Genomic DNA, 13,196 nt, shown 5'->3' on the forward strand with positions numbered 1-13,196 from the left:
AGAAGAAAGCCAGAATAGTCACCAAGTCAGTGTGGCAGGAATAGGTTGTACCTCCACGAAGAAGCAACTAGAGCAAGGACAAAGTGTGTAAAAGCCTATAAAAGGATATGTTGGAGCAAATGGCTATTTGTAGTAACAGCATGTAGCAGCTTTAGTGAGGTCGTGTGAGTGACAGGAAGAACCTAAAGGGAAAAGGTGATTCAAGGTTAGACTTAGCTTGAAAATTCTGGTCAAAGGCAAAGAAAAATGCGCAGGCGGAATCGGATTGAACAGGTTGTTACGACTGGTTGTAATCCTGAGGATAAAGGGTATGAGACAACAGTCATCAACACTTGTTCAAGAAGCAGAAAGTCGCTACCACAGCTAGTAGAAGCGTGTGTGAGTTATACCTTAGAGGAATCGTCGTGGATGTCTGAGTCAGAAATTCAAGATGAATAGACTCAGAAGAGGAGTAAGGAACACCAGTCTGGTGTCACGACCATAAGTGTCAAGGTGGAGCTCTCAGACAAGAATCGAAGCTCAAAGGCAAAAGGAGAAATTTGCAGACTTGACCAGGTCGGAACTTCAGGCCTGAACAGGTTATGGTTCAAGTATAGTTACAGGTGGAGAAATTCGTCATGAGACTCAAGTTTGACACAAGAGAAGTTATAAGGGATTATCTCAGAAGCATCACATGCATAGATGATGTGAGATAAGGTTAAGAGGCCGACATGAACAATGAACAGTTGCAGAAACTTAGTTACAGAGACATGGAACTTCTAAAGGGTTATTTGATTCAAGTGGAGCCACTGAGATTATATAAGGATTGATGCATCAGGGATATATATAATATGATTCCAGGTGAAGTGAGTCACTGGTTAGAAGATGTCTTGATTGGTTCAGCTGAAGGGGTAAAAGTTTCGGTTAGCAACATGTTCAGCTCAAGGGAGTAAGAGCTGAAAGGAAAGGTTATTCCATGACAAGAGGGTCGTGGATATGTTCGGTGTATCAAGGCCAGGAGTGTCAAGGTCAGTTAACAAGTACAAGGCGCATCATTAGGAGATTTGTAAGAGGAGTCTTACATAAGGGAACTTGTCGGCGAGACAAGTAAATCGGCATATGTATCATGAGTACACCGCAGTGAGGTTGATACAGAGGACCATGAAATCAGAGCCGAGTATGAGGCAATATAACATGTGGTGAGGTACTTGGTTAAACTGAAGGGAAGTAAGTTGATATCTTGTATAATTACATGATTTTAGCCATTAATTCTTATACATTTTGATCATATAGATTAAGAATTAGGCATCTTTAGAGTCCATATTGAATTCATTGTCCTTATTAGGCATCTTTAGAGTCCATATTGAATTCATATACACCAGAAGTCTTTACCTTGTTCCAGAAGGAATACATACCTATAGGTGATTATGTTGCCAAAAGGGTCAATAAGTCTGAGATGGTGAGTGCTGAATACAATGTATCTTTTTGTGGTGTTGGAAGAAATCATTTGGTTAACTATGTTGCTGCAAACGAAATGATACATTGTAGTTGCATGAAGTTTTCTTTTGGCGGAATCTTATGTCGTCATGCATTAAAAGTGTTGGCAAAGAAGGATGTTAGAAGAATTCCACCTACTTACATTCTGAATCGATGGAGTAAAGAGGCTAAAGCACGAACCATATTCTTTTACCATTCAGCGACACCTAATGATACAGTGAAGCAATCGATCGGAAAGCGATATAGTCATATATGTCGTACTTTCCGTGAGATTGCGTTTGTTGCTGCTGACGTTGTGTGCAGATGAAGCTGCCTCTCAGTTGCTTGAAAAATTGGTGGAAAAGAAAAAGGAACTTGTGAAAGGTAATAAATGGATGGTCCACTCTTCAGATTTTGAACTTATGGAAGAAGAAGATGAAGAAGAAGTTCTAAACGCACGTGGAATAAAAAGAAAAAAACTTCCTGGATGACCAAAGAACCAAAAAGTCGGACGCCATAGTCGGTATATGAGTGTGCTTGAAACAAAAAATCGTGGTATATCAAAATCATCCAATAATGCTACAGCCAAAAAAAAGTTGTCATTTCATGTATTTGATATATATATAGTTTTTTTTGTTTACCCAATCTTCATCGAATTTTGGGACTTAATCAATCTACATATTTCAGGACTCAAGTCTTCCTCTTGATACTCAGTTACCTGTTGCTGCCACTAGTCTCACCTTAGGCAATGGAACTTATTTTTCACAACTGCTTCATGTTAATACTTCATTCTCTATACCACTTATATTTGAATTATCTATCATTTTTTAATTTGTGTATGTCTCATATTTTGTAGGGATTTGACAAGAGTTGTGGTGGATCACCGTAAAACTCTGTTATTTTAAATATGAAAGCATATATTAATTATGTTTTGTTTTCGTTCCAACTTTTGGTGTTTCTAGCATATTCTTGTTTTTACACTTATTATTATCTTCAAATCAAGGTCATATTCAGCTTCAACGTCTCTGTTGAACCTTTAGCAAAGCACACACAATGTCCCAACACTTCATAGACTGCTCTGTTCTTGTATTGAATATATTAGTATTCCCAGCTAAGTAGAAAAGTGTACAACATTGCGACAAAATAGTTTGAGAACGTGGGTTGTTTTTATCCATGTACATGTTCTTGTAAATTATGTCAATGTGTATACTCTCATTCATTCATATGTGTAGAAACTATATAATAAGGGTTGGAAAATAAACTGGTCCAAGTAGCTTAAAACAAGCATTTATACAACATCATGAATGAATGATCTTCAGTAGCAGGTAAATCAGAGTAAAATGAACTGGTTTCAGGCCATTCTGGTCATAACCTCTTGAAGAAGAAACTTTGTATCTTTATAACACGAGGCTAAGTTCTTCGTTTTAGTTGCATTCTTCTTAAGTCTATATGTTCTCCCTTTTCTTTCATAGATGTTCTCTTCCTCTAGTGACAACGAAGAACAAACCAGAGCAAAAAAAAAAATTCATTATCTCCTCACAATGAAGCACTGGCTTACTGCTCTTCACTTTGTCGACGTATATTCAACCCTTAGCCATGATCCTGGTCCTTATCTTTGTAGTGCGTCGTCATGAATACCAACCAGAAATAGCTATTCTCTCTCACCTTCTTACTCGATGAATCCTTACATCGTGATGTGAAACTTCTATAAAATACATTATATTACCTTATAAAAACATACAGTACACATTTATAATGTCTTATAAACAGAGACATGAAAGCATTCTTCTTAACTCTAGTTGTACGGCTCACTGTGTTTATCTTGTTCACTCACTCTCTGTTTTTGTTCTCACACTCACTCTGTTTTGTCTTGTGTTTCATTATTACACAAGCACACACAGTCTCTTTACTCCCTCGTTTCTTTTCTTGTTCTTGTAGAGAGAGAAGAGAGTAATCTTCTTCTTCACTCTTCCGTTTCTTGCGCCTCAAGTCTCTTCTCCTTCTTTCTTCTTTGTAGCTTGTTCTCTGCTACCCTTCTTTGTTCTTGTTCTTGGGAACTTCTCTTAGATCCACTTCGTCTGTAGATTTAATCAAAAGTTCAATTCCAATAAAAAACATATCTTTTAACTAGATGCTCTTCTTCGCCATCTTCTTCTTCCTTGTTGATAACAAACAATAATTATACTTGTGGTTAATTATGTTGTTTTAGGGAATTGACCTAATCTTAAAACATCGATTCTTAAATTTGAATAAGGATAAAAGAGAGTAACGCAAACACAGATCTCGAACCTTTGTTTGAAAAACTACAATCTGTGTTTTTTAGGGACTGTGAAGAAGCCTCTGAGTTTGAAGAAGCAGCAGCCGACGAGATGTTTTGATGAACGTCATTAAGTCGACGTCTTCCTTTTTTTTAAAGCTATTTTCCTTTTTTTTCTTTAGTTTTAATACCTTTTTTGATTAATCCTACATGACAATTTGATTGGTAATCACTAGTGAGGTGAATTTAGGGGATTCACCACAGGGGTGAACCCAAGTTTTGTTCTAATTTTTTCGGTTATTTTTTCTCTGTTTTATTGAACCAAGTTGATGTACAACTCAACTCTCACATGGCAGCTCTCTTGACTCCCAAATAAAAAAGAGGCTGTTTATGGAACTTTGAACAAATGGTTAGCTCGGGAGGTTGAGTTTTCATTATTGTTGCAGCTAAGGCTTTTGCAGATCTTGAGAAAGAGAAGTCAATGGCACCATGTGATTCAAGTTAAGTAACATAACTTCATATGCCCTGGGTGCAAGTTTTGCTATAGATGGTGTTCATTGGTATAAAAAAACTCCAGTGGCTAAATGGATGTTAAGCAAAGAGCATTTAATATGGACGATTGGGCCGATGAGGCAGAATCTCTATGGAGCACACGCATACTCGATCAGTCTCAAGACGTTTGTTTGCTAGAATGATAGCTTTGTATGCTCACCATGACCTTCAAGATAAGGTTATCGACGTAAATTAGTTGTCTTTCGTTCACATGTACAAACATGCATATGTATATATCCCCCCAGAGTTCTTAAGTCTTGATTGTAATTTTTTAACTGTGAATTAAACAGAATAGTTGAATCTTTGTTGACAAATGCCTCACCATTTGGTCCCAAAGTGATTTTTTTGTTTCTTTATCACCAGAAGCATGAACAAAGTCATAGACTTGAAAAAAAAAAAAAAAAGTCATAGACTTGACCAACTTCAACTACCACATTATAATCATGATGTTCATCGTCATTGTGTCGTTCTTCCTCTTTGCATTTAATGTTTCTTCCATCTACCTCCATTAATACATACATCCATACCTCAAAATCATTCTTCACCCAACCATGATAATTCTTAGCCGTTCAACTACTATACTCCAAGGACACAACACCCATGATCGAGATTACGCAGGTGGCCCTCACATATTTACTATTTGTTTACAATTTTCCATCTATCACAAAACTAGACCATTGTCTAATCCCTTGGCACAATGGAAATTTAAGCTAAAAATGTTAAAGAGTATGTGAGGTTTGGTCAAAGCCCATTAGACATGTTCAATGTTGGGCCGGCTTACACAAGTTACGCGCGGACAACATATGTGCCTAATCATTGAAGCTCATTAGGTAAAGTACTGATACAAAGAAGGAGATATCACGACAGGGATCTCTAAGCTCAAGCTGAGCTTCTAGGAGGCGGGAGCTTCCATGGCGTCTCTTGGAGAGATAGAGTAAGCTAGTGATAGATATGTAATCCTAGGCTTATCTCTTACCCATGTACTTCTCTTGAAATCTCTTTATACTCTCTAGGGTTTGTATACCCACAACAGAGGGAGTAATGATCTTGTAAACCACATCGGAGGTGTTTTCCGATACTTCATAGTGGATGTTGTGGATCTTGGATCCACCCCATATGTAACGCGCTGCGGCTGTGAACTGGGTGAACAATTCTTGAGTCATGAACAAGGATGAATCGAATGAGTAGTGAAAGGTACAGAAGTATTATGAGCTTGTATTCCACAACAAGTGGGTATCATAACGCCCACAAGTGGTATCAGAGCATATGCTCATTGATTTATGGAGTCCACGTCTCGAGGAGGAGAGACATATGAAGAAGCTTCCAAGCGAGACAGAAGAAACTCGCAAGGTTTAATGGAAGCTGGTGGTCACGTGGTTCTACACACGTGGAATTCTGATTATGTTAAAAATCAGAGGATAAACCGAGTTACAAGATCAGGTTAAAGAGATTTTTGGTTTACAAGAGAAGAAGAAAAACCGTTGGACGTTCTTTGCTGCAGCTGCACAAGTTTATGGAGGAAGGATTCACGAGTCAGTTGAATCGGTTGAGATGATTTCTAATTATGAAATCATGGTTTCTCTAGAGTTCTCCAGGGTGCAAGAATCTGCTACTGTGTGAAAAAGACTTCGGGTTACTCACAAGATAAGATGGTGGCAGGCTGCTAGCATAAGAAAGAAAGGTTTCGGAGCTGTCCTCGATCTGCAGTCACAAGGCGTGTGTGACTATATGCATTGGAGTCTTGGGTTTCTCCATGTTCTGCAAGTTATTGGAACTGAAAGCATAGTGGAGCACAAGGGGTTTTCGCACTGGTTTTTCTATGGGATTGTCTGAAGATTCAGTGAGGGTTTTCACGGTGTTCGTGGATTGAATCTACATGGTATATCAGTTGCAGGTGGTGTTCTAATCTATGTGGGTATTTCAGCTCGGTATCTCATGGAATTCTTGGAACTAGGGGACGCCTTAGAGCCTTGAATGATATGAATGTTTCATGGCTGTTTCAAATGGTATTCTTTAGTCAGCGTGAAGGGTGTTGCAGAAGATTTGAAGGAGATCGATTCATGCGGGTTTGTCTATGTGTGATCATGAGAGTCTATAGTTGGGTAGAGGTTCAGAGAACAAGATACTACAAGGCTGCTATTTTCAGAGGGAATGCAGTGTGGTTTTCTAAGCAGATATGTGTTTGGCGTAACACATAGTTTTCTGCTGGAATGGATCTGCGAGAACGAGGAGTTACTTGTTGAAGGCAGAGTTCGGCTGAACGGGTGGCGGTATCAAATCGAGATTGATTCAGGATGGAAACATGTATGTTTTGGATTTTCTGCATGGGATTCAGTAGTAGTTTGTTTTGGCTTCTCAAGGCATATGAGGGGGAAACAAATGGGTCAACGGGGTATCACGGTTGTAGAGGTAATGATTTGTTTGAGCAGAAGTTGAGCAGAGATTCTTTGCGTCGAAAGTATTCTTAGCAAGTTGAGCTAAGCGGCGGGATCTGTTGGCAACAGCAGTGGTTTAGAGTGATGTTCAAGGCAAGGTGTTCATTCAAATTGTTACAAAGTAAATTCTTAGGATGAGGAGGTTGGTGTCTACGGGCTATTGAGGTTGGATAAGGATTGAGTCAAAGGGCTTCTGGTTTTAGGCAGTGGTGATTCAGGTTCTGCAGGAGCTTTAAGTTAGCATTGACATCAGCTGGAAATTCTGGAGAAGAAGAATCAGTAGATTTGTAGTCACGATCACAGTAAGTGTGACAAACCAAAGTTGACGTTGAACAGGTAGCGTTAGAGAAAGCAGATGGCGTTCGTTTGTGGTAGACAACAACGACGTCAGAGACAGAGGAAGAAACGTTCATATAGGATGATCTCAAAGCACATGATGGTTTCAGGTTGGTGAAATCATGATGAGACACTTGTAAGGGATGCAGCAGATGTTTGCAAGAAAGGGAAGACCCACGTAAGCAGCATCAAAAACATTTGCACAGGTGGGCGTGTTAGTGATCAGTGTTGGAGATTGATTTGAGTCGTCTGGGATGGAGGATATCTCAAGGGAAGACAGACTCACATTAAGTCAAAGCTAGACTTAAGGAGATGGAATCAAAGGTTGTCAATCTCACAGGGACTGAAGGTTTTTTCAGAGATCACAAGGAATGCATTTTATCTTAGCGAAAGATGACCAACGGATCTTGCAGCTGCAAAGGTTGGTTGTCGTGTGACAACAATATGACGAAACAAAGGTGATTTGTTTTGGGTCAGTTCAAGTCAGGCTCGTGGGTGCATTAGAGGAATGGTTTCTGGCTGGTAGAAGAAAGTCAGAGGAGTCACCAAGTTAGTGTGACTGAAACATGGTGTACCTCCACGAAGAGGAAACTAGAGCAAGGGAAAAGTGTGTAAAATCCTACACAAGTATATGCTGGAGCAAATGGCTATTTGTGGTAACAGCATGTAGCAGCTTTAGTGAGGTCTTGAGAGTGACACAGAATGTTTCTGGCTGTTAGAAGAAAGCCAGAATAGTCACCAAGTCAGTGTGGCAGGAATAGGTTGTACCTCCACGAAGAAGCAACTAGAGCAAGGACAAAGTGTGTAAAAGCCTATAAAAGGATATGTTGGAGCAAATGGCTATTTGTAGTAACAGCATGTAGCAGCTTTAGTGAGGTCGTGTGAGTGACAGGAAGAACCTAAAGGGAAAAGGTGATTCAAGGTTAGACTTAGCTTGAAAATTCTGGTCAAAGGCAAAGAAAAATGCGCAGGCGGAATCGGATTGAACAGGTTGTTACGACTGGTTGTAATCCTGAGGATAAAGGGTATGAGACAACAGTCATCAACACTTGTTCAAGAAGCAGAAAGTCGCTACCACAGCTAGTAGAAGCGTGTGTGAGTTATACCTTAGAGGAATCGTCGTGGATGTCTGAGTCAGAAATTCAAGATGAATAGACTCAGAAGAGGAGTAAGGAACACCAGTCTGGTGTCACGACCATAAGTGTCAAGGTGGAGCTCTCAGACAAGAATCGAAGCTCAAAGGCAAAAGGAGAAATTTGCAGACTTGACCAGGTCGGAACTTCAGGCCTGAACAGGTTATGGTTCAAGTATAGTTACAGGTGGAGAAATTCGTCATGAGACTCAAGTTTGACACAAGAGAAGTTATAAGGGATTATCTCAGAAGCATCACATGCATAGATGATGTGAGATAAGGTTAAGAGGCCGACATGAACAATGAACAGTTGCAGAAACTTAGTTACAGAGACATGGAACTTCTAAAGGGTTATTTGATTCAAGTGGAGCCACTGAGATTATATAAGGATTGATGCATCAGGGATATATATAATATGATTCCAGGTGAAGTGAGTCACTGGTTAGAAGATGTCTTGATTGGTTCAGCTGAAGGGGTAAAAGTTTCGGTTAGCAACATGTTCAGCTCAAGGGAGTAAGAGCTGAAAGGAAAGGTTATTCCATGACAAGAGGGTCGTGGATATGTTCGGTGTATCAAGGCCAGGAGTGTCAAGGTCAGTTAACAAGTACAAGGCGCATCATTAGGAGATTTGTAAGAGGAGTCTTACATAAGGGAACTTGTCGGCGAGACAAGTAAATCGGCATATGTATCATGAGTACACCGCAGTGAGGTTGATACAGAGGACCATGAAATCAGAGCCGAGTATGAGGCAATATAACATGTGGTGAGGTACTTGGTTAAACTGAAGGGAAGTAAGTTGATATCTTGTATAATTACATGATTTTAGCCATTAATTCTTATACATTTTGATCATATAGATTAAGAATTAGGCATCTTTAGAGTCCATATTGAATTCATTGTCCTTATTAGGTGTTGGAGTGTGCCATGGAGTGATTTGAGATGTTTGGGAGCATTGTGATCCAAAAAGGGGTAAAAGATGAGCATGGATGGAGGCCTTAGAGAAATCTTCTATTGTTAAGTTTTGTGGGAACACAGTAAATTGAGTTAACTTTCTACTGGAAGTGGTTTCAAGTCATTTGGAGATGTAATGAAGGAGTTATGATCAATTTTACTAGAGGCATATCCATCCTTATCGAGCATCGTAGAGTGACCTTCCAGAGCGACACCATAAGGTAGCTCCCAACCCAGAGCGACCTCCAGAGCGATCCACCTACGTCACTCACCTTTTCATCACTTTGGAGGCAAAAAAATAGGCCTGGAGCGACCTCTCAGAGCGACCAGCTGAGGTCGCTCCCAAGCCAGAGCGACTTCCCGGAGCGACACCACGAAGTCTCTGCGCGTCATTTACTCAGTCGAAACTTATGATTTTCCACAGACCTTTTGGTCATTTGTCTTGACATTTTACACTTTCTAAACCTAAGTTTAAGTACCTTTTGTAAGCCAAGGAGGCAGATTATCTTTTATCTGGGAGAAAACCACCAAAAACCTCTTGAAAAAGTTCATCTCTTTGATTGATTTGATCATATGTTATCCTGTTGATTTCTAATATATTATATGTATTTCTCTACATGATTAATCTGAAATCCAATATGAGTTTAAGAGGAATCATGAAGAGTAGTAAGTAATCCACTCTTGAATTCATGGGTTAGGGAGATTAAGGGTGATTAGGCTAGGTCTAGGATGTTATAGTGTAAATCCTTCTTATTCCTTGATAGAAGAGTATTCATAATGTATCTTCTGAGTTGGCCTCTCAAAAGTTGATATTTAGGCATTTACCACCCACAAGGTGTTTGATGAAATGCCTGAGACAACTCTCCTAAGCTTTTAACATACTTTACCAAAGACATTTGTTGTTAAAGGTGTTAAGATAGCCAATAGACTTGTTAGTAATGATTGCTTTCATATTATTCAACCAAAGACATTTGATGTTTGAAATATGTTAGTAAATGAACATTCATCTAGACATAGAGTTTGTTTAAGATTGTGTATAAGCTTAAGGTTGATATTTTGATTGATCATTTGCCATCCTTAGTTCGAAACTTGATCACCCAAGGTCTAATTCCTACACCCATGAGTTCTCTTTTATCATAACAAAAGAAAGTCATTTCTTTTATTGTTTTATTGTTCTGTTATTGCATTCTATTATTAGTAGTAGTTTTAAACCATCCAAATTATCTGTTGCACTTAGATTAAGTACGTACTTGCATTCTCGGTGCTTTGAATCCCTTATAATTGGTTTGACAATCTTTTATACTACATCATTTGTCTTAGGAGCCTTGAAAACTTCTAACATCAAATTGGCGCCGTTGCCAAATTCTGAGTAGATTTCAACATTGAGATTTAGTCATTTGCTTGAGACTAAGTCATTTTTATTTTTTCTTTTGTTACTGATTCTCCTTCTTCACTTCCCTTTAACTTTCAGGTGTATGAACTTGAGGAGCAGGGTCCATCAAACCTAGTTTCAAGAGTTGCAGACATCAGAGCTTTAGAGAGAGTGTGTGCTAGAGCGAGAAGAGAAGAAGAGCAACAGGCTCACTTGCAGAGATTGGATATTGATATGGCAGATCAACCGCAAGGGCTAGAACACCCACAACGAGAAGCTCGACCCATTGGAACTTATGACCTCCTCAACATTCATGGTCATAGACTGGGAATCCGAGCACCGGCTGTGGCAGCTAACAACTTTGAGATCAAATTAGGACTCCTCAACGTGTTCGAGAACAACAAGTATCATGGCTTGGCTTTAGAGGACCCATTTGATCACTTGGACAGGTTCGACAGCTACTGTGGGTTGTCAAAAACCAATGGTGTGTTAGAGGACGCCTTAAAGCTCAAGTTATTCCCTTTCTCTTTGGGGGATAAGGCACGTCAGTGGGAGAAGTCTCTACCCAGTGACTCTATCACCACCTGGGATGACTGCAAGAAAGCATTTTTGGAGAAGTTCTTCTCTACTTCATGAACTGCTAAGGTGAGAAATGAGATATCCAGCTTTCAACAGAAGAACTTGGAAGGATTCAGTGAAGCTTGGGTGAGATTCAAGGGCTACCAAGCTTAATGCCCACACCATGGTTTCTCTAAGGAAAGCTTGCTGAGCACATTCTACAGGGGTTTCTTAAGTACAGAGCCAGATTAGATACAGCTAGCAATGAGTTCTTCTTGGGAAGAACTGAGGAAGATGCAGAGGAGCTGGTTAACAATATGGTAAAAAGTGACGCAGTCTATAGTGGAGACCACGACAGAGGCAGTAGAACAGATGACAAGCAAACGAGGAAGGAGTTAAAGGCTCTACAGGATAAGATAGACATACTCATTGCTGATAAATCCACCCAAGCGCAGCTGAACTTTGTTGGTAACCCAAACCAAGAGACACCACCTGTTATCAATGAGGTTGAGGGTTTGGAAGGTCAAGAAGAGCTGTGTTTCATCAACAACAATGGCAGTTGGTACAAGAAAGAGCCCAACTTTCAGTACAACAACTACCAACAGAAATCCAATCCTAACAACCAACAGAGTGGTTATCAGCCTAGGAACAACCAGCAAGGCAACTATCAGCCTCAGCAAAACCCTCCTCCTCGTTTCTCCAACAAAGGGAACCAGTCTTCTCAACAACAAGCTAATCCTTCTACCTCTACTCCTCAGGAAAGCAGCAATGATGTTCTACTGAAACAGATCTTGGAGTCTCAGACTAGAAGTGAGAAGCAAGTTGGATATGAGTTGAAGAACCTTCACTCCAAGATTGATGGAAGTTGCAATGAGCTCAACAACAAGTTCAGGGCTTTGGAAAACCAGTTTGCTTCCATGACCACTCACCAGAATCGCCAGCAAGGGTCTCTACCTGGAAAATCTAAGCAAAATCCCAAGGAGTATTGCAATGTTGTCCTCTCTACTACTTCTTCAGGGATTGAATTGAGTAACCACAAGAAAGAGGTAGATGAAATTGAAAGATTGGTGTTTGGAACTGAGATTGAACAGTTTGAGCATCTGATTGTAGCAACAGCTGAGGCAAAGATTGTGGAGGAAGCTGACAAAATGGTTGAAGCAAAGATTTCGAAGAGAGTTGACCAGACGCTGAAAGAGGTCAAGCTAGAGGACACCACTGAGGTTGAGCAGTCACCCTATGACAAGCTCCCATTTCCACAATGGGTCCTCACCAAAGCTCAGAAGAAGGTGATTTCCAAGTTTAGAATAGACCTAAGTGATATTGGACTTAAGCTTCCAGCGATTTCGGGTATGCGTGAGGCTCATGTCCAAATGATGCTCATCAAGGACATTGTAGACCACCAAGCAGAAGTAGTAGAGCTTCTCAACATCTCAACATTGAAACTTGATCCACCAGTCACACCAAAGTCTCTCCCTAAACTAGAATCCCAAGGGAAGTTCACCTTGTCTTGCTCCATTGGTAAGCTCACCTTTGATGATGCTCTTGTTGATTCTGGTGCAAGTGTGAATGTGATCTCAATGGAGATGGTGAAGAGTCTTGAGATTGAACACATGGAGCCAGATACTTCCTCTCTCACGTTTGGGGATTCCTCTTCTACTACCCCTATTGGTCTCATCAAGGACTTCCCTTTGAAGATTGGATCTTACACTATCCCTATAGACCTCACTGTCTTGAAGATGGCCACTGAAAAGAGAGTTCCATTGATCCTGGGCACACCATTCCTTACTACTGTGGGTGCTTGCATCGATTTTGCCGAAACAAGGTCACACTCCTCAATGTGAACAAAGCTGTCTCTTACCCAATTCAGTCTCCACTGGACGTTGAGTATTGTGGAACCATCACTTGTGGAAACCCCTCCATTGAGAAGATCAAGGATGCAGTGGTTGTTAGTAAGAAAGAAAGTCTTGATGGATAGTCCTCTAAAGAGATATGTGATGAGCATTTGAAAAGTGCTAAAAAGGAGGAGGTGAGTCGAGCCACAAAGGCTGCTCATGACAAGAAGGCCACAAGGACTCATCAACTCCAAGATGATCCAACCAAGCTTCAAGAGCCTCTCTCTCAGGTCCTCACCATCACTCTTGAAGGTGG

At 40.2% G+C, this 13,196-nt stretch overlaps 1 non-coding gene across 1 annotated transcript; it reads right to left on the minus strand.

The window, feature by feature from the left end:
• Positions 1 to 11,132: 11,132 nt before the first annotated feature.
• Positions 11,133 to 11,239, minus strand: LOC125595400. The gene has a single exon (XR_007330230.1). It is a non-coding gene; the product is annotated as a small nucleolar RNA R71 (small nucleolar RNA).
• Positions 11,240 to 13,196: the final 1,957 nt, after the last annotated feature.

This window comes from Brassica napus, unplaced genomic scaffold (genome assembly GCF_020379485.1).
Source record: "Brassica napus cultivar Da-Ae unplaced genomic scaffold, Da-Ae ScsIHWf_1049;HRSCAF=1471, whole genome shotgun sequence".
Classification (NCBI taxonomy): Eukaryota; Viridiplantae; Streptophyta; class Magnoliopsida; order Brassicales; family Brassicaceae; genus Brassica; species Brassica napus.